We start from the raw sequence: 22,731 nt of genomic DNA, 5'->3' as shown, positions 1-22,731 counted from the left end.
CGCACATAACAAATAGGAGTAGGCCATTCAGCCCTTTGAGTCAACATGGAGTTCAATGTCCAAAAATGTATTTAAAGGACTTATTGGTGCCAATCAAGTGATGTAATGTAGAAAGTGGCTATTCAATTAACCCTATGGTCTCTGTTCTTTCCCAGAGAACAGTTCAGAGAAGGCTCTCAAGGTTTGGAAAAATGGGATATCTTATAAAGAAAGAAAGAGCAGATTGTGACTGTATTCATTGGCTTTTCATGTGTTTGTCTGTGTGATAATTGACCAGATGACCACAGGACATAAGGTAATCTTACTGAAACATGTAAGGTTCTGAGGGGGCTTGATTGGGTGGATTCTGAGAGAATCTTTCATCTTCTCGGGAATCTAGGAGGCACAGTTTAAAGGTATGGATCAGATTTGCTGAAGCAGGAGAAGTTTCAGCTCCACAAACTCAAACTTAAAAATGTCCACCCGCACTCTCCAATTTTGGTCTGGACTGGATGATACAGGAACATCAGAGGAAATTCCCAGTCCCTGAGCCCAGCTGGGTGGAGAGCTTGCTTGAGCAATCCCAATAAGAAAATGTAAAAGTAAAATTTAAAACACAAAACATCCTTCCTCCTCTCACTCACTCACCACCCCCCCCCCCACTCTCACTACGCCCCATCCCTGTCCAACCCATGCTATTTAATCCTTTGTATGTACCCCCATGACTCCCACACCCTCCATGCAATTTATATCTCTGTACCATGTAACCACATAACCCCTGTTCCAATATATGTTCATCTGCCCATTCACTTATTGCCCCTCAAAATCATGACTAAAACGCTAACTTATAGGTGACCCTCAATTGTCATTAAAAACTGATTTGGTTCACTAATGTCCTTTTAATGATGGACTCTTACTGGACTGGCCTAATGTGACTCCAGACCCATAGAAATGTGGTTAACTTTGAATTGTTTACTGGACAATTAGGTTTGTCCAATCAGTTTTGCCAATGGAGTGATATCCACATTAAATGAATGATTAAAAACACTCCATGATCCTTTGTAACCCCTGTGACATTTCAGTACCAACCTTCATCCTCTACTCTTTGTCCAAAGATGTGCAGGTTAGGTGGATTGACCATGGATAATGCAAGGTTACAGGAACAGGGTTTGGGTAAGAAGATGTTCTTCAGAGGGTCAGTGTGGAGTCTCTGGGCTGAAAGGTCTGTTTCCACCCTACAGAGATTCTATGATTCTTTGCACTTCTTTACCAGGACATAGGATCCACCATAGGAGTAACTCAAGAGGCAGCCTCGCAGAAAATACATTTGCCTGTCTATTAATTGTATTGTTATTGAAGCAAAATACATTCTCAATGATACAAAAAAATCAGTAGGTTGAGACTTCTCCCAGAATATTCTGTAAAAAAAACCAAACATTTCATGTAACTGCTTAATCCATTACGTAAACAAACATTTCCAGCAGTTTCAGATGTCCATCAAAATGCTTACTTGATAGGTACCCACTGTGAAAATCATAGCTCTGAAAATCAGTCATGTTGCATAAATCCTATAATGGCGTGTGTCAACAGGAATGTTGGCACTGTTTGTTTTTTAATGCCACACAGTTTTTTTTTATTGGACAGTTCTTCACCTCTTTGGCAATCCTAATCAACTTTGGTATCATCAACAAAATTATGGAGTGAGTTGTCGACTGTGCCATCAAGCTGCATGTGCTCAGCAATAATCTGCTCATTGATGCTCAGTTTTAATTCTGTTAGAGCCACTCAGCTACTGACCTCATGATAGCCTTGCACCATTTGTGGACAAAAGAGCCAAATTCCAGAGGTGACACGTAGCTGCCTTTGATATTATAGCAGCATTTCATTGAGTGTGACATCAAGAATAAGTGTGAAAACTCTCCACTAGTTGGTGTCATATCTGTATATCAGGGCATTACCCTGAGGAACTAGAGATTTCTTCGAACTGAAATGACTGACCTCCAACAACTGATACCATCTTCCTTAGCCCAACCATCTTCAGCTACTTCATCAATTACCTTCCCTCCATTAAAGGTGGGAAGTGGGGATATTCACTAATGCTATGCAATATTCAAAACCATTTGTGACTCTTCAAATACTGACGTAGCTCATATCCATATGCAGCAAGACCTGGACAATATCCACATTTGGACAGATAAGTGGCAAGTCACATTTAAAGCATACAAATGTCAAGACAATGATCATCTCCAACAAGTGAGAATCTAACAATCATTTCTTTTTATACAATAGCATTACCATTGCTAAATCTCCCATTATCAACTGTCTGAAGGTTACCATTGACTGGAAACTGAAATGGACGAGACATATAAATACAGTGGCTACAAGAGCAAGTCAGAGGCTATGAACATTGTGGCAAGTAACTGACCTCCTGACTTTCCAAAGCCATCTGCAAATAAAAAGCCAGGAATGTGATGGAATACTTCCCTCATGCTTGGATAAGTGCAGCTCCAAAAACACTCACGACGTTTGACACCATCCAGAACAAAGTAGCCATTCACTCAGTGCATGGATTAGCATTCCATGCACTGTCTTCAACATTCACTCACTTTACCATCAGCACATGCTGACAAACTGTGCAACAGCTTCGAGATGCTCTGCTATAGATCACCAAAGCTCCTTCGGCGGCACTTTCCAAAATCACTGCCTCTCCCACCTAGGACAATGGCAGCAAATGCACAGGAACACCACCAACTGCAGGTTTTCCACCAAGCTAAACATTACCCTGATTTGGAAATTTATCAGTATTCCCTCCCAGTTGTTGGGTCAAAATTCTGGAAATCCCAAATGGTACTGTGGTCTACCTATATAAAATAGGCTGCAACAGTTCAGAAGATACCTCACCACTAACTTTTCAAGAATAATTAGGAATGGGGCAATAAATATTGGCTTAGCCAGTTACTGTCTGAAATTTATTGCAGGGCCAGCTCCAAATGGATACCTTAACTCTTAAGAGGGGTATCCTGCCTTTCTAAAAGAACAGCACTGAGTACAGTCAGAGAAAGTGATAGCCTATTGATTCAGAGACCCAGGTCATATTCTGGAGACCTGGGCTCAAATTACAATGTGCCAGATGACAGAAATAGAGTTCAACAAAAATTCAAGAATTCACCATTCAACAAGGTAGCCTCAACTACTTCACTGGGGAAGGAATTCCACAAATGCACAACCCTTTGGGTGAAGAAGTTTCTCTTCAACTCAGTCCTAAATCTGCTCCCCCTTATCTTGAGGCTGTGCCTCTAGTTCTAGTTTCACCTGTCAGTGGAAACAGCCTCCTTGTTTTTATCCTATCTATTACTTTCAGAATTTTATATGTTTCTATAAGACTCCCCCTCATTCTTTTAAGTTCCAATGAGTACCATCCCAGTCTACTCAATCTCTCCTCATCAGCCAACCTTCTCAGTTCCGAATCAACCTAGTGAACCTCCTCTGCACCCCCTCCAGTGTCAGTACATTCTTTCTCAAGTAAGGAGACCAAAACTGTACACACTACCCTAGGTTTGGCCTCACCAGCACCATATACAGCTGCAGCACAACCTCTCTATTTTTAAATTCCACCTCTCTAGCAATGAAGGACAATATTCCATTTATCTTCTTAATTATCTCCTGCACTTGCAATCCAACTTTTTGCAATTCATGCACAAGGACATTCAAGTCCCTTTGCACAGCAGCATGCACAATTTCTTGCCATTTAAATAATAGTCCATTTTGATGTTATTCCTATCAAAATAGATGAGCTCACATTAACCAACAATGTACTCCAGCTGCCAGACTGCTCACTTAACCTATCTGTTTCTCTCTGCAGACTCTTAGTGTCCTCTGCACACTTTGCTCTCCCACTCATGTTAGTATAATCTGTGAAGTTTGCCACACTACATTTGGTCTGAGCATCGATGTTTCAGGCATGAGCCCTTCTTCAGGAAACCTGAAGAAGGGCTCATGCCCGAAACGTCGATTCTCCTGCTCCTTGGATGCTGCCTGACCTGCTGTGCTTTTCCAGCAACACATTTTCAGCTCTGATCTCCAGCATCTGCAGTCCTCACTTTCTCCTACACTACATTTAGTCCCCAACTCTAAATCATCTATGTAAATTGTAAACAATTGCCATCCCAATACTGATCCCTGAGACATACCACTAGCTTTCGGTGGTCAAGCAGAAAGATAAGTAGAAACTGGCTTGATGGGCTAAAAAGCGCAATCCTACACTATTTCTAGGTCTGAATATATTGCTCACAATGATCTGGATGGCATTGGAGATTCATTAAAGGAGGATGGTGGGATCAAACTTGTTAATAGAATCCAGGTCAGTCGATTTGATTGAAATCAAATTGCATGTATTTTTTCTTTGGTATTAAGAGTTTATTGACTTCCTCAGTCTTACTCCTCTCATCCCACACCCAGTGTCACTACTGCAACCTATTTACATATGCTCACACAATTAATTGGCTCAACTTGTTTTTCTCAGCGTTAAAAAAAGGCACGAACAAATTTTCACCAATAGGATTAACTAGCCATTACCATGGAGACTTATTTTAGACTCTCATCTAAAAGATGACACTTCCAGCAGTGTGTCACTTTCTCAGTATTGCGACCGAGATTTGATGCTCAAGCCTGTGGAGTAGGAGTTGAACTCTCAGCCTTCTGACTAAAGTGAGGATGCTACCTCTAATATTACGTCCAGTTTAATTGTACCTGATTTCTTACAATTGCTTTTTTCCTACTATCATTGTTGCCTGCTAAAATGCTTGTTCCCTACTAAGCTGAGTTCACGTGTACTGGGTTGCTGATGCAGTTCATTTCCAGGCATTTAGTCAATCAGCTTGAGAGCCTTCTGCAGCAATCTGTTACAACCGTTGACTTTATTTAATTCTCATTCATTAAGCATGGTCCAAATGAAGGGTTTTCAATAGCAATTGTACACGGCAAGCATTTCATGACTTGCTGTGTGTCTGGTAGACTGCTATCAGAGCTACTAAACGACAGCAAACATAAGAAGTGTGTGCGGTTGTTAACCTCAAAGATAAGGACTTGAATGATTAAAAGCTGGGAATATTGGTAAGGACCCTGCTTTTGTGCATTGAATGATGAGAGCATAGGGTGTCTTACTAGAGATGGTAATGGGAGAAGAAATCACAACATCCTTTAAAATAGCATAAGGATAAGAGAAATAAGCAGATAGACTTGAAGACATAATCTCCCTGAGCAGCACTGAGTGTGCACCATCTTTCAAATAAGACTTTAAAGGAACCTTGGTGTCCAGGTGCATAAATTCCTGAAAGTTGCCACCCAGGTTGACAGGGTTGTTAAGACAGCACATGATGTGTTGGCGTTTTATTGGTCGGGCAATTGAGTTTCAGAGCCACGAGGTCATGCTTCCGCTGTACAAGACACTGGTAAGGCCGCGTCTGGAGTATTGCGTACAGTTCTGGTCACTGCATTATAGGAAAGAAGTGGAAGCTTTGGAAAGGGTTCAGAGGACATTTAATAGGATGTTGCCTGGTATGGAAGGAAAGCCTTATGAGGAAAGGCTGAGGGAACTGAGGCTGTTTTCGTTGGAGGGAAGAAAGTTGAGAGGTGACTTAATCAAGACATGTAAGATAATCAGAGAATTAGAGTCAGCAGTGAAAGCTTTTTCCCTTGGATGGTGAAGGCTAACACAAGGGGACATAGTTTTAAATTGAGGGGTGATACATTTAGGACAGATATCAGGATAATTTCTTTACTCCGAATAGTAGGGGCATGGAACAACCTGCCTGCCACAGTAGTAGACTTACTGACGTTAAGGGCGTTTAAATAGGCATTGGACATACATATGGATAATAATAGAATGGTATAGGTTAGATGGGCGTCAGATTAATTTCACAGGTTGGCGTAACATCAATGGCCAAAGGCCCTGTACTGCACTGTAATCTTCTATGTTCTATGAACACCCAGATCTGTTATATCAGTTGGCCACAGCAGGGCACCAAACAGAGAAAGACAGCAAAGTCTTGGTTGTATTAACTTCACCGGAACAGTTTATCTGGCCACTCTCATGTTGTTGTTGGCTACCTCATTCCTCACATTACAGCAGTGACAGTGATTCAAAGAAAAAACGCTCTCTTAGTTATGAAGTACTTTGTGACGTCCTATTAAATAAATGCAAGACTTTTATCGTTTGACTAGCAGTTTCAAAGGGTTGGAATGGCTCTGATGGGCCAAACGGCCTCCTTCTTTGCTTTAACATTCTATGGGGTAGACTTTAACTTTGAGCGTAAAACAGGGGGCATCAGCTCGCTTCCAGCCACCTTATGTCTCCCTCATTTTACATTTCTCGGTCAGAGATTAAAGTTGGCTAACCAGCTGTGTCGCACTATCATGGGTGATTTCCCTTCTTTATCTCAAAGAATGAATTTTACTGTTTTCAATGTTGATAGCTTCTTTGTCCTGGTATTCAGCAATTGTCAGTGCGAATTGCAGCTCACCCATCAATTTCTGTGCCCCCCTGGATATCATCTTTTCCTTCAGAAAGCCTTGTTTTTGATACACCACCAGTGAAGAATAATCTTGCCCTGGACAGCTGAGGACCGATCCCTGGGGGACTCTGCTGGTCCCAGCTGTTCAGCTACAGCTAGCACCATCGATTCCTACTTTGTTTCTTTGAATGAGTTAGTCCATCTGTTACCCAATTTACATCCTTTACCTAACCATAGTGGCTTTTACATTAGTTGCAAGTCTTTTATGAACACTTTATTGAATTCCACATTTATGGCATTACACATGCTGCTGAAAAGGCTGCCTGTGCAAGTATATTGTGAGGATTATGATATCCTTTCCATATTTAAAGTCAATTCCATAGATCCATTTGATGATTTTTTTTCAGGAAAGTCTGCATTGCTTACATTGCTGAATTCAAATTATGTAATAAGTCATTTACCTTGTCGGTTGTGACTGACTTATTAGGAACTGAGTACATTTAGGAAAACCACTCTGAATTGGATAGCTTTTTAAAAAAAAATCTTTCATGTAATAAGGGTATTGCTGGCTAGGTAAGCATTCATTGCCCATAGGGTGATTAATAGTCAACCACATTGCTGTGGGTTTGGAATAGGCCAGACCCAAAGGATGGCGGTTTCATTCTCCATAGGGCACTAGTGAACCAGATGGGCATTTCCAACAAAAATCAGCAATGAATTCATGGTCAACATTAGATTCTTGTATCCCAATTTAAAAAAAAACAATTGCAATCAATCCCACCATCTGCTGCAGCAGGATTTGCACCCGGGTCCCTAGAACATTACCCCAGTCTCTGGATCAACAGTCCAGTGATTTTACCATGAGGTTGTCACCTCCCTTAAAGTAGAGAGATGAAAGAGGAACCCAGAACCCAGACAAAGTTACTAACACAGAAGGAGGCTATGCTCTCCACATCGAGTCTGCACTAGCTCTCCAAATGACCATCCACTTTGTGCCATTACTCTGACCTCTCCCCTCAACCCAGCCCATTGTTCCCTTTCATTTGATAATCTGGCTCCTTCTTGAATGCACCCCCAAATGAAACTGTCTCCCCGATGAGTTAAAATAGATGCCCTTTAGAAGAGATGTGTGCTTCGGTGTCCTGGCTGCGTGCAGACTATATTTCCAGTAAATGTTCATGAACCACTTCAAAAGGGATCGCACAAATGATTTACAACAAAGGGTTGCAGATGCTGGACATGTGAAACAAAATCTGAAATTGCTGGAGAAACTCAGCAGGTCTGGCAGCATCTGTGGAGAGAAAGCAGAGCAATGGAAAAGGAGCATGGGGCTGGAAATATTAACTTTGTTTTCTCTCTACAGATGCTGCCAGACCTGCCAGCAATTTCTGTTTTTTGAGCCCAACAAGCGAGTGTAACTCGGAGATTCCAAAGAAGACTCAGAATTGCCTCAAAACATTAACCTTGTTCCTCTTTCCATACATGCTGCAGACTTGCAGAGTTTCTCCAACATTTTCTGATTTTAACCCAGATTTCCAACATCCGCGATAGTTTATATTTATTTCTGTAGCTTGAGGGTTGGGCTTGCGAATGGTCTCCTTAACTAATTAATAGCCTGTGCTGGGAAATCATAGAGTCATACAGCACAGCAACAGACCCTTTGGTCCAACCAGTTGATGCCAACCATAATCCCAAAATAAACTATTCCCACCTGCATGCATTTAGCCCATATCCCTCCAAATATTTCTTATTTCTGTATTAATCCAAATGTCTTTTAAATGCTGTAACTGTACCTGCATCCAGCACTTCCTCTGCAATTTCATTCCACTCACAAACCATTCTTTGTGTAAAGAAAAGTTACCTCTTGTGCAGTTTTAAAATCTTTTCTCCTCTCACCTTAAAATTATGCCCCCGAGTTTAGAAATCCCCCACTCTAGAGAAGAGATACCTGTCACTCACCTTATCTATGCCCCTCATGATATTATAAACCTCGATAAGGTCACCTCTCAACCTCCTATATTCCAGTGAGAAAAGTCCCGTCCTATCTAGCCTCTCATTATAACTCAAATCTTCCCTTCCCAGCAATATCCTGGTAAATATTTTCTGAACCCACTCCAGCTTAATAATATCCTTTCTATAACATAGTGACCAGAACTGGACACAACTCCAGAAGAACCCTCACTAACTTCCCGTGAAACCTTAACATGACGTCCCAACTCCTACACTCAAAGGTCTCCATTCCATGAGTTGGATATGTTAATTCAGCATCTTACCTGGTATGGAAAACCTGCATTTCTATAGCGCCTTGTATGACTTCAGGTATACTAAAGCATTTTATCGTGCACTTCCACTTATTACACAGGCATAGACCCTGCTGTAATGCAGGAAATGCAGCAGACATGACCAACAATGCAATAATAGATAGAAAATGAGTAGAACACCAGGCTGAACTTTGTTTCTCTTCTTTGATATCATAAGATCATCAAACCAGAAGAAAATAGGACCAGGGAGAGTAGAAGTTGGCTTGGTATTCCTGATTGGAGACATGACTTGATGTGTATTCATGTAACACATGTCAAGATTTCAGGTCATCCTGATGATCCTCACAGCTTTAAAGTGTAATGGTTATAATATCGGAAATGTAACAAATTTGCACACAGATGCAGCCACATCACCCTAATTTCTTCCCTCAGAAGCTTGAGACTTTAGAATTCCTCTCTCTAAAAAGCTATGGGTGTCACACTGTTGAATAGACTTGAGGCTGAGTTAGACAAATGTTTGATTGACAAGGGAGTCACGGGAGATGGGGAGCTGGGTGGTATGGTGGCTCAGTGGTTAGCACTGCTGCCTCACAGCACCAGGGCTCCTGGTTCGATTCCAACCTCAAGCGATTGTCTGTGTGGAGTTTGCACATTCTCCCTGTATCTGTGTGGGTTTCCTTTGGTGTTCCGGTTTCCTCTCACAATCTAAAGATATGCGGGTTAGATGAATTGGCCATGCTAAATTGTCCATCGTGTTCAGGGATGCGTAGGTTAGATGCATTAGTCAGAGGAAAGTAGGGTGCTGTGTTACTCTTCAGAGGGAATCGTGTGAACTTGTTGAGCCAAATGGCTTGTTTCCATGCAGTAGGGATTCTATGATATAACAAGAGAGTGGAGTGAAAGCCACAATCAGATCAGCTCTGAACTTATTGGGGGGCAGAACATGTTCAAGGGACCATGTGAGCCCAGGGGCCTTTTGCTACCTCTTGTGTTCATCTGTTCTTGTGTTTAATGGCACTGATATTACCACCCATCAGCAAGTATTAAAGCCTTTTGAACAGAGAGTAGAGTCGCTGGTGGAACTAAGTGGTTTATTTTTAAAGTTAAACATAAGCAATTTCTCTATCTTCCGATTCTACTCCAATGTTTAATGAGCTCTGAACACCACAGGTCCCTTAAATTTATTCACATTTTTTTAAAGTACTCTCAACTTCTGCTCCACCTGGCCCTGTTGGCTTATGAATATTACAGATCTTTAATGAGTATTTAATGATTACACTTTAATTTCTCCAAAGTGTTCTGTTCCAAACACACTATTTTTACCGGTTCTATCCTCTTTCTGCCTAGGACATTCTCTCTTTGCCTGCCTTCAGAAAATTGTGACTTCTATCAGTTATCCCATGAGAGTGCAGAATCTCAACAAGGTAACTTTTAAGTGGAAATCAGGGAATAATTGACCTACAGGTCTTATTATTTTGTGTTGTTCACATCTATGGTCTCCCACTTGCCCCAGAGTTATGTTTCTGACTCCTATTCCTTCCCCATAACCAAAATCACCTCTTTCAACCTTTAGATATTGTCCATTTCGGTCATACTGCAGCTCAGCTAATGCTGAAACCTTCAGTTATGTGTTTCTTGCCTCAAGGTGCTACTGCATCTTCTGTAACTCTGAACTTTTCCTATAGTACCTCTGTATTGTTCATCAGCCTTATAATCCTCTAAGATTTCTATACCCTTTCCAATTCTGTCTCTTGCCCATTTCCAATTCTTTTTCGATTAGATTCCCGACGTGGTAGAAAGATTAGATTAGATTCCCTACAGTGCAGAAACAGGCCCTATGGCCCAACCAGTCCACACCGGCCCTCCGAAGAGTAACCCACCCAGACCCATTTCCCTCTGACTAATGCACCTAGCACTATGGCAATTTAACATGGTCAATTCACCTGACCTGCACATCCTTTGGATTGTGGGAGGAAACTGGAGCACCTGGAGAAACCCACACAGGCATGGGGAGCATGTGCAAACTCTACATAGGCAGTCACCTGAGCTGGGAATCAAACACAGGTCCCTGGTGCTGTGAGTTAGCAGTGCTAACACTAAGCCACCGTGCTGTCCTTAGCTCTATAGCAGATGGCTGTAGCTGTGAGGGCAGTAATAATGTCATAATTATATCAGGGATTCATAACCCAGAGCTAAGGCCAATGCTCTATGGTCAAGAGTCCCACTAAACCTGGTTGTGGAGTTTAAGTTTAGTTAATAAATTCAGTTTTGTCGTGTTGTTTTGACTGAATGGGACAATGTACTGCAAGTTAAGTCCTGCTATTCCTGGAGTTGTACAAAATGTTAAAGTTTTTTCATATTTGCACAGTTCCCCAGTTTACCTACTTTTATGACCAAAGTGAAAAATAATCATGGCCGAGGTTACTGCTTCACTAATCTCCTTTAGGGAAAAAAAAATCTGCTACCCTTACGTTGTCTGGCCTAAATATGACTCCAGTGTCTAGATTAAAGTGGTGCTGGAAAAGCACAGCAGGTCAGGCAGCATCCGAGGAGCAGGAAAATCGACGTTTCGGGCAATGAAGCACCACTCTAATCTAGACTCTGATCTCCAGCATCTGCAGTCCTCACTTTTGCCTACATGTGACTCCTGACCCACAGCAATATGGTTGATGCTTAACTGCCCTCTGAAATGGCCAAGCAAGCCATTCAATTCAAGGTGCAATTAGGGTTGTGTAAGAAATGCTGACTTTGCTTATATGCTCTGCCCGATAAATAAGAAAAATGCTGCCCAGGTGCTAAGCCATGGGATCTGTATCCTAAACCTTTCTGCCTCTATGTTTCTCTTGTCTCCTTTAAGAGGTCCATTCAATTTACATCAGTGACCAAGCTTTGATCATCTTGTCTGATGTTTTGTGGCACAGAATCAAAATTATTTTTATCACAGATTCTGTGAAGCAACTTAACAAATTTTAAAGGTGCTACACAAATGCAAATTGTTTTTATGGAATAATCAATGGACTGAATGTTGGATGCCTTCTAACAATGAGCATATGATTGTTTTGGTTCATGCGGTGTCGTTGTGTAATTTTAAATCAAAAGGAAACAGAGGTAGATGGAGCTATGGCTATAAGTCGGAGCAGCCATGCTCTTACCAAATAGCTGGCTAGAGGGGCTGAATGGCCTTATTACTGCATCTAATTTATCTATTTGCATGTCCAGAATCTTAATAATTTCAGATTATGCTCCTGTGAGGCTCTTTGAGTAGTCTCACTACATGAAAGGCATGTTCTGACAAAGGGTCTCCAGACCTAAAATGTGAACTCTGCTTTCTCTCCACAGATGCTGCCAGACCTGCTGCGTATTTGTAGCAATGTCTGTTTTGTTTCAGATCTCCAGCATCTGCAGTTCTTTGTTTTATTTTATATCACTGCAAGTTGCTGTTATTGGTTCATGGCACAGAAAGTGAGGACATTCACATTTTGAGAGTGATTGGGATTCAGGGGGTCCTTTAATAGGAGGAGGTGAGAAGGATTAGTCCAGCATCTGCTCCTATATTCAAATGTAAGCTGCTGGAGTGATTGCTTCCTCTACAGTACCCAGTTGTGTTTCTCCATCCTGTTGATTTCTCTTTATCTCAAGAACCTCCTGGGAACCACTTTGAATTCAGCTTTTGATTGCATTCCTCTATTTCACTTGGTTACTCAGTGGGTAGCATGCAGCTCCAGGTAGCATGGATTGTGAAGGGGGTGTGCTTAAATCTCACTTCTGAAGCTTACGTAGTTAATCAGGGCTGATGCTGAGGGCTGCACAGTTGGACCTGCTGTCCCTTGGATGAGACACAAACCTGATTTCCATTTGACCCACTCAGGTGTGTGCAAAACACCTGAAGCAGAGGTGTTGTCCCTTCTGCCTTGGGCAATATTAGTTCCTCAAGTAAGATCATTATGGCAGATTAAATGGTTATTGTTTTATTGCTGTTTCTGAGGCACTGTCGTTCACAAGTTAGTTACTGTGCTTCTGTTACTGGAGCGCGGATTGCATTTCTTTGCCTTTTATGAATCTCTAGAACATTATTGCTAAATCAACTGTCTTCAAGGATAAATGTTAAACCTATGAGGAATGGGTTTGAGATCTTCTCTGGAAAAGTAATGACAGAGACCTTTCTCATTAAGGGCTGCCGGAGCAATCATGCATTTCCTCTTGCCATATGAAGGAGAGATCCCATTGAAGACCTTTGGCTCATTCAATGTTGTTCATGCTTTAGCCACTTTGATGAGTTACTGTATTAAAAACTCTTTACCCAATCGCTCATGTCAGTGAGGCGGACAAAGGAACACAGAATTTTGTTTGCAGTTCAACTTGCATTCCTGATTATAAATACTATGTGAACATTTCTTAAATCCCCACAGTATTTATTCTCTATCTGGTTCCATCCATCTGTGAAAGGATAATTATCTGCAATGATCCATATGTTTGAGCTGGGCCATTAGAATCTCCTTCCTGTCTGATATAGGGCTGGTTCACTTCCACAAAGGTGGGTCTCACAGGTCAGGGTGGACCTTCTACTGGGTCCGATTGGTTGCCGCATGGTCTTCCACCATGAATCTTTGCTGAGACTCTACACTGAGGAGTTTGTTTCCAGATGTGTGTCTTTATCCCTCCTTGACCCAGATCTTCCAGAGTGTTCTAAGGTCTTTGGCCAATGGGCTCATGAGCAGGATTCAAAGCATCCAATGGTGTTACACCAACACTGTTGCCATGATGTATAAAGTGCATGAGTTCAGGACTGTTTGGAAGTCAAGGTGCCAGAACGTTTGATCCAAACTTCACCAACTTGTCCAATTTTGGGCCTGAGATTGCTTGACCACGGTCCACTTACGCAAAAAAGAAAGATATTTGAGTTTATTCCAGTAAAATTTGCAAAAGATTCTAATTCCTTTCTACCTTGTCGCCGCCACTTCATGGCCTAGCTGGATTGGTTTGGCCATGATGCTGGCCAGACAGTCAAGGAGATGGCCTCATCCATTGAGGAGCAGGACCTTGTTGAAACTGTCTGCCATGGCAACAGAAAGACACCATCTGATTCATTAAATTCCTTTAATGAAGGAAAACTGTTGGGGTGGCACAGTGGCTCAGTGGTTAGCACTGCAGCCTCACAGTGCCAGGGACCCGGGTTCGATTCCAGCCTCGGGCGACTGTCTGTGTGGAGTTTGCACATTCTCCCTGTGTGTGCGGGGGTTTCCTCCGGGTGCTCCGGTTTCCTTCTGCAGTCCACAGATGCACAGGTCAGGCGAATTAGCCATACTAAATTGCCCATAGTGTTAGGTGCATTCATCAGAGGGAAATGGGTCTGGGTGGGTTACTCTTTCGAGGGTCGGTGTGGACTTGCTGGGCCGAAGGGCCTGTTTCCACACTGTAAGGAATCTAATCTAATCTACTTGGTTTGAACTACATGTGACTCTAGACATACAGCAATGTGGATGACTGTTTGGCCATTTATAGAGTTACACAGCGTGGAACCAGACACTTTGATCCAATTTGTCCATGCCAACCAAGTTTACTGAACTAAACTAGTTTGATTTGCCTGCATTTGGTCGATATCCCTCTAAACCTTTCCTAGTCATGTACTTATCCAAATGCCTTGTAAACACATTTCCACAAACACCCACAAACAGGGTCTCATCCGGTGCCTCCAAGGGCACATCCCTTATTCTACTTCCCTCTACCTCATCGTCTACATTCCCACGCTCATGTGGTTCACCGTCGCCTAACATCCCTTCTGCTGGGTTTTCCTGGGTATCCCATTACAGCCTCCCATTTTGCCCTTCTCATGTTAGAAAAAGTGCGCAATTTTCCCGTATTTAACATTTTTACAAGGGTGTGTTTGGTATACAAAATAATATTCCCTGTCATCACAATGGGTTCACTGACCCTTACGACCTATGTGTCACAGTCTAACGCAGCTATACATGTGGGCAAACTGTTAACTACGGGACCTTCAGCTGTAGAGTAGTATCCTATAAGTCACTGTTTGCTGCCGTGGAGCTGGGTTACTACCACCGAGTAAAAGCCTCCTTTGTTGTTGCAGTCTTTATTCGCATTTGGCAATCCCAGTCCAAGGGGCTGACATAAACTCGGCTTTCAGTTTTGCATAGGAATCATCTTACTCCGGTCCCCAGTTAACGGGGTCTGTCGCACGTTTCCCCCCCCTTTACCAACCGTTGAATGGACTTGACTAATTTGGCAAACTCAGGGATAAAACTCCTGCAGTAATTAAACAAGACCAAGAACTTTCTCACTCCACGGTCTGTCCCAGGTCATGGCATTTGTTGTATAGTGGTCTTCCTATCTTGAGGTATTTTTCTTGTGCCTTGGGAGATTAAATGTCCCAAGTAAAGAACGTTTTAGTTTTCTCAATCTGAGCTTTCTTTGGGTTGGCTTTTAACCCTCTGTCCTGCAAGTGTTTCAGGGTTAAATCTAGTGCCTCCTGATGTCCAGTTTGGACTCAGAGGCCAGTAGGATGTCATCCACGTATTGAAGTATCATATTGCTGGGGGGGCAAATCAATTTCCCTGAGTACCTCACTCATTGTTCAGTGAAATTGGCTGGGCTGTTATGGAATCCTTGGGGAAGTCTGGTCCAGGTTTACTATTTATCCCCAACTGTAAATGCAAACTTATCTTGAAAATCACGATGGAGTGAGTTGGACCAGAACCCATTGTCAATGTCCAATACAGTAAAACATTTCTGGGTCAGGGAGAGCCCATTTAAGATTGTAGATGGACTTGCTATGATGTAGTTTAGGAGCGACCTTATTTAAGGCCATATGATCAATCACGAGAGAGTAACTTCTATCAGGTTTACTGATCAGCCAGGTAGGTGAGTTAGTGGTACCCGTAGTCTCTCAGAGTGTTACCCTCTCTACCAGTCCTTCCACAATTTCCACAACTGTCCTTCTGGCTTCGGGTTTTATAGGGTATTGGCAGTGCAGTTTGTGTTCCAGACCCATCTAGCTATGGGTTGATTTTACTTAGGCCTGTATCTAATTTAGTTTCCGCCCATACCCTGGGAATGGAGGCACAAATGGCAATGAAGTCACTGTCCTCGAGTTGCCAATTGTGTCCCTTAGCGGATGCAACTTGGACGATGTTCAAGTGGCTTGCATAGCTTTCCATTTTCTCCTTCCTCCCATTGGGATGGGGCCAGAGTAATTCATCCTTCCCATAGTCTGTAAGGACTTTATATTTCTTCGTTAAATCATTCCCCATAATGGTTCCTTCATTATTTGTAGATACACAAAATCACATCGGTATATACAGATTATTGATTTCTACTAAAGTCGATGTGTAGGTTAGGCGAACTGGCCATGCTAAATTGGCCGTAGTGTTCAGGGACATGTACGTTAGGTGAAATGGCCATGCTAAATTGGCCATTGTGTTCAGGGATGTGTAGGTTAGGTGCATTAGTCAGGGTAAATATAGAGTAATAGGGTGTTGTGGAAATTAAACTGAATCGACTCAGATGCTAGCAAGAGCAAAGAAAAAGCTTTATTAAAAACTGCATGCAGGGCCAATGCACTTGCCAGAAATGCCTTGTGTAAGGGCTTCAAACCAGATTCACATATTCTTCGTATACCATTCTTATCACCTGCTCAAGGATAAGGGCTGGGAACATTAGAGTCCTTGTTTTTTCCATTTCTTTGCTGTGGACATAACTGTCTTTATGTTTTCCTTAGCTCAAATCTGAAATCGACTGCTCACAAGGCCAGTTTGAATGTTTACAAAGTTCCACAGAGACAAGCTGTCCCTTGACTGCAGACTCCAGCAAAGCTGCCAAGTGTCAGAAAAGTTTTAAATTTAGTAAAGCATTCTCTTTCAGACTTCATAGAAAATGGATTTCAGAGTAAATGTTAATTTTGCATTACATAGGAGTAGGGGGATGGCTCTGGTTGGGTTACTGTTCGGAGGGTCGGTGTTGACCTGTTGGGCCTAAGGGCCTGTTTCCACACTGTAGGGATGCTATGATTCTGTAAATGTTGCAACTGTAACATCCTCTGTGTGAAAAGGTTGCCCCTCAGGTTCTTTTTAAATCTTTCCCTTCTCATCTTAAACCTATGCCTTCTAGTTTTGCACTCACACACCCCATGGAAAAGACCTTTTGTGCCTACACCCCTCATGATTTTGTAAACCTCAGTAAGGTCACCAGCCCCACCCCCACCCCTCCCCCGCCCCCCCAACCTCCTGTGTTCCATTGAAAAAAGTCCTAGCCTGTCTAGCCTCTCCTTATAATTCAAACTTTCCTATCCCAGTAACATGCTTGTAAATCTTTTCTGCACTCTTTTTCCAATTTAATAACATCCTCCTGATAAAATAGTAACCAGAACTGTATGCAATACTCCAAACGTGGCCTCACCAATGTCCTGTACAGCCACAATATGACGTTTCAACTCCTCCACTCAATGCACTGACCACTGAAGGCAAGTGTGACATAGAACATAGAACAACAGTACAACACTGTACAGGCCCTTTGGCCCTCGATGTTGTGCTGTCCATTTATCTGACTTTAAGCTCAAACTAACCTACATACCCTTCATTTTAATATCATTCATGTGCTTATCCAAGAGTCGCTTAAACTGTCCCTGATGCACCACTGCTGGCTGTGCATTCTACGCACCTGCCACTCTCACATAAAGAACTTAACTCTGACATCTCCCCAATACCTTTCTCCAATCACCGTAAAGTTATGCCCCCTCATGATAACCATTTCTGCCCCAGGGAAAATGTATCTGGCTATCCACTCTATCTACGTCTCTCATCATCTTGTACACTTCTTTCAAGTCAAATCTCATCTTTCTTCACTCCAATGAGAAAAGTCCTTGCTCCCTCAACCTTTTCTCATAAGACATGCTCTCCAGTCCAGGCAGCATCCTGGTAAATCTCTGCACCCTCGCCAAAGTTTCCGTATCCTTCCTATAATGAGGTGTCCAGAACTGAACACAATATTCCAAGTGTGGTCTAACTAGGGCTTGAAAGAGCTGCAGCATAGCCTCAAAGCTCTTCAATTCAATCCCCTGTTAATGAAAGCCAACACACTATACTCACCACCCTAGAGAAAAGACCTTTGCCCGTATCTCTATCCTTGCCACTCATGATTTTATAAATCTCTATAAAGGTCACCCTCAACCTCAAATGCTCCAGGAAAGCCCTAGTCTGTTCAACATACACACCCCACCTGCTGTGTTCCATGGAAAAAAGCCCTAGCCTGTCTAGCTTTTCCTTATAATTCAAACTTTCCAGTCCCAGTAACATCCTTGACAACTGTTTCAACTTGGGTGGCAACTTTGATAGACATGGACGCCAGCCCCCTCTGTTCCTCCACACTGCCTTTAACCCTGTAATCTTCAGTCAACTTTGACATTCCAAAATGAATCACATCACACTTTTCCAGGTTGAACTCCATCTGCCAATTATCAGCCCAGCTCTGCATCTTATCAAAGTCCCATTGCAACCTACAACAGTCCTCCACACTATCCACAACACCACCGTCCTTCATGTAATTGGCAACCTTACTAACTGATTCCTGAAGAAGGGCTTATGCCCGAAACGTTGATTCTCCTGCTCCTCAGATGCTGCCTGGCCTGCTGTGTTTTACCAGCACCACATTTTTCAACTCTGGTCTCCAGCATCTGCAGTCCTCACTTTCTCCTAACCTTACTAACTCACCCTTCCACTTCCTCATCCAAGTCATTTATAAAAATGACAATCAGAGGTCCCATATCAGATCCCTGCAAACACTACTGGTCACCAAGCTCCAGGCTGAATATTTTCCATCTACTAACACCCTGTGTCATCTATGGGTCAGCCAATTCTGTCTCCAGAGAGACAAATTTCCCTGTATCCCATGCCTCCTTACTTTCTGAATGAGCATATCATGGGGAAACTTATCAAACATTAAAATTCAGTACACCACATCCACTGGTCTATCTTCAGCAATGTGTTTTGTCACATCCTCAAAGACTTCAATAAGGCATGTGAGGCATGACCTGCCCCTCACAAAGCCATGCTGACTATCTCTAATCAAATTATGCTTTTCCAAATAATCATAAATCCTGTTACTCAGAATCCTCTCCAAGTTGGTCTGTAATTCCCAGGGTTATCCCTATTCCCTTTCTTGAACAAGGGAAGAATATTTGCCTCATCCAATCATCTGGCACTACTCTAGTGGACAATGAGGACGCAAAGATCATCGCCAAGGCACAATAATCTCTTCACTTGCCTCGTATAGTAACATTGGATATATCCCATCTGGCCCAAGGGACTTATTTATGGATGTAGGTTTGCTCACTGAACTGGAAGGTTCATTTTCAGATGTTTTATCACCATACCAGGCAACATCTTCAGTGAGCCTCTGGATGAAGAACTGTCCTTGGAAACCCAAACACGTAAGTAGAGAGTGGGCCATGCCACCAGTGCTTCATCCGGAGGCTCACTGAAGATGCTGCCTAGTATGGTGATGAAGCGTCTGAAAATGAACCTTCCAGTTCAGCGAGCAAATCTACACCCAGAACCTCAACCTGAGCTACAAATCTTTTCAAAACTCAGATTTATCTATCCTTATGTTTTTCAAAATTTCCAACACATCAACCTTCTTAACATCAACCTGTTCAAGCATATCAGTCGGTTGCATGCTGTCCTCACAAACGACAAGGTCCCTTTCAGTAGTGAATACAGAAGCACAGTATTCATTAATGACCTCCCCTACTTCCTCCGACCCTATGCACAAATACCCTCCATTGTCCCTGATCAGTCCTGCCCTCACTCTGGCCATCCTCTTGTTCCTCACATAAGCGAAGAACACCTTGGGGTTTTCCTTAATCCCATCTGCCAAGGCTTTTTCATGCCCCTTTCTAGCTCTTCTAATTCCATTCTTCAGTTCCTTCCCAGCTGCCTTGTAACCCTCTAGAGCCCTGTCTGATCCTTGCTTCCTCAACTTCATGCAAGTTTCCTCCTTCTTCTTGACGAGATGTTCCACATCTCTTGTCATCCAAGGTTTGTCCACCCTACCATCCCTCCCTTGCCTCAGTGGGACAAAGCTATCCAGCACTCGTAGCGATTGCTCTCTGAACAACCTCCACATTTCAGAGTCAGAGTCAAACTTATATCGCACAGAAACAGACCTTTCAGCCTAACTTGTCTGTGCTGACCAGATATCCTAAACCGACGCAGCTTCATTTGCCAACATTTGGTCCATATCCCTCGATGTCCCCATTCAGATGCCTTTTAATTGTACACACCTCCACCATCTCCTGTGACAGCTTATTCGACACCACACACAACCCTCGGCTTGAAAGAGTTGCCCCTTAGGTGCCTTTTAAAGCATTCCCCTCTGACCTTAAACTTGTGCCCTCTTGTCTTGGACTTACCTTGCCTGTGGAAAAGGCCTTAGCTATTTACCTTATCAATACCCTTCATGATTTTATAAACCTTGATAAGGTCACCCTTTCGCCTCCAATGCTCCAGGAGTAAAAATGTCCCAGTCTATTCAGTTCTTCCTTTTGCTCAAACCCTCAATCCTTGCATATTCATTGGAAATTGTTTATTGTTTAAGCAACATCTTTCCTAGTAAATATTCTGAGCAGTTTTCTTGATAGTTCTTGTTATGGAAAAGTTTTCATGTTGTTGTAACTTCGAATGCATGACTATTACATACATATCTATTTCAATCCTCTCTTTCTTAGTTTCTAAATGCTTAAACAGTTCCCGCACCAACAATGCCATACAGCAATGTCTTGTGTCTGGCTGTTCAGAATTTATCTCTGTACTTCCTTCAGTTACTTAATTTAGCAAAGGCAAATTCCCAAAACTAAGTACAGCTCTTCCTGAACTTTTGTTAGGACCACTATTGCTACTGTAGTTCAAACTTTGCCATTTAATGGATGGGGTTTGGCACAAGTAACTTGTTACTAACTTCATATGTTTCCCATTCCTTGATCAATAAGCTATGTAGTCATAGAATCATACAGGTGTACAGCACAGAAATAGACCCTTTCGTCCAACTCATCCATTCTGACCAGTTGTCCTAAACTAATCTAGTCCCATTTGCCAGCACTTGGCCCATATCCATCCAAACTCTTGCTATTCATTGTCCCTTCCAGATGCCTTTTAAATGTTATAATTGTACCAGCCTCCACCACTTCCTCTGGCAGCTCATTCCATACACTCACCACCCTCTGCATGAAAAAGTTTCCCCTTAGGTCTCATTTATCTCTTTCCCCTCTCACGCTAAACCTATGCCCTTGAGTTCTGGACTCCCTCAGCTCAGGGAAAAGACTTTGCCTATTTATCTTATCCATGCCCCCCATGATTTTATAAGCCTTTATAAGGTCACCCCTCAGCCTCCGATACTCTGAAGAAAAAAGCCCCAGCCTGTTCAGCCTATCCAACCTTGGCAATATCCTTCTGAATCTTTTCTGAATCCTTTCAAGTTGTACATTACCCTGAGAGCACCAAACACCTTCTTTACCACCCTGTCTACTTGTGATGCCATTTTCAAGGAACTGTGTAGCTGAATCCCGAGAACTCTCTGTTTGACAACACTCCCCAGGGCCCTACCATTAACTGTGTAAGTCTACCCCTAGTCTGTCTTACCACCATGCAACGTCTTGCATTTATCCAAACTAAACTCCATCTGTCACTCCTCGGTCCAGTGTCCCAGTTGATCAAGATCCCTTTGTAATTTCACATAATCTCTTCACTGTCGACTATATCACCAATTTTGGTGTTATCCACAAATTTATTAACCATGCTTCCTACATTCTCATCCAAATCATTTATATAAGTGACAAACAACAGTGGACGTAGCACAATCCGTGCAGAACATCGCTGGTGACAAGCTTCCATTCTGAAAATTAACCCTCTACCAATACCCTTGGTCTCCTACTGTCAAGTCAATTTGGTATCCAATTGGCTAGCTCTCCCTGGATCCCATGTGATCTAACTTTACTAACCAGTCTACTGTATAGAACCTTGCTGAAGGCCTTTCTAAAATCTCCGGGGACAGCGTATACTGCTCTACCCTCATCCAGACTTTTGGTCAAAGCCTTAAAAAACCTGGTTAAAAATCACACAACACCAGGTTATAGTCCAACAGGTTTAATTGGAAGCACACTAGCTTTCGGAGCGACGCTCCTTCATCAGGTGATTGTGGAGGGCTCGATCGTAACACAGAATTTATAGCAAAAATTTGCAGTGTGATGTAACTGAAATCATACATTGAAAAATTGATTGTTAAGCCTTTCATCTGTTAGAATACAGTGATAGTTTCACTTCTTTCATGTGTAAATCACAAAATCCTTTTTTTTAAAGTTACATTTTCGGGTTAGCTGTTAACAATGGTGGATAGCTAGACAATATGTTGAAGGTGTTAGCCCTCTGTGTTCTCTGTCTATGACCTGATGTTTAGATTGATTCTAATCTAAAAACTGAGATAACAGAGTTTTACATAAATTCATGCAGTTTTTGAGCTCAGAGTTCTACAAGAATGCATGCAGTTTTTGAGCAAAGTACAATGTAACTCTGCAAGTACAAATTCACCACACAAAATATATGTGTGCATGTGGGTCTTTGTCTGTCTGTGTGTGTGTGTCTGTCTGGGGTGGGGGTTGTGAGTGTGAGAAAGTGTGTGTGTTTTAGATGTTTTAGATTAGATTGCTTACAGTGTAGAAACAGGCCCTTCGGCCCAGCAAGCCCATACTAACCCGTCGAAGCGCAACCCACCCCGATCCATTCCCCTACATTTATCCCTTCACCTAACACTATGGGCAATTTAGCGTGGCCAATTCACCTAACCTGCACATTTTTGGACTGTGGGAGGAGACCCACACAGACACGGGGAGGATGTGCAAACTCCACACAGTCAGTCGCCTGAGGTGGAAATTGAACCTGGGTCTCTGGCGCTGTGAGGCAGCTGTGCTAACCACT

The sequence above is a fragment of the Chiloscyllium plagiosum genome, chromosome 12, assembly GCF_004010195.1.
Source record: "Chiloscyllium plagiosum isolate BGI_BamShark_2017 chromosome 12, ASM401019v2, whole genome shotgun sequence".
Taxonomy (NCBI): Eukaryota; Metazoa; Chordata; class Chondrichthyes; order Orectolobiformes; family Hemiscylliidae; genus Chiloscyllium; species Chiloscyllium plagiosum.
The sequence above is the reverse complement of the archived record's forward strand: the minus strand, read 5'-3'. Positions refer to the sequence as shown.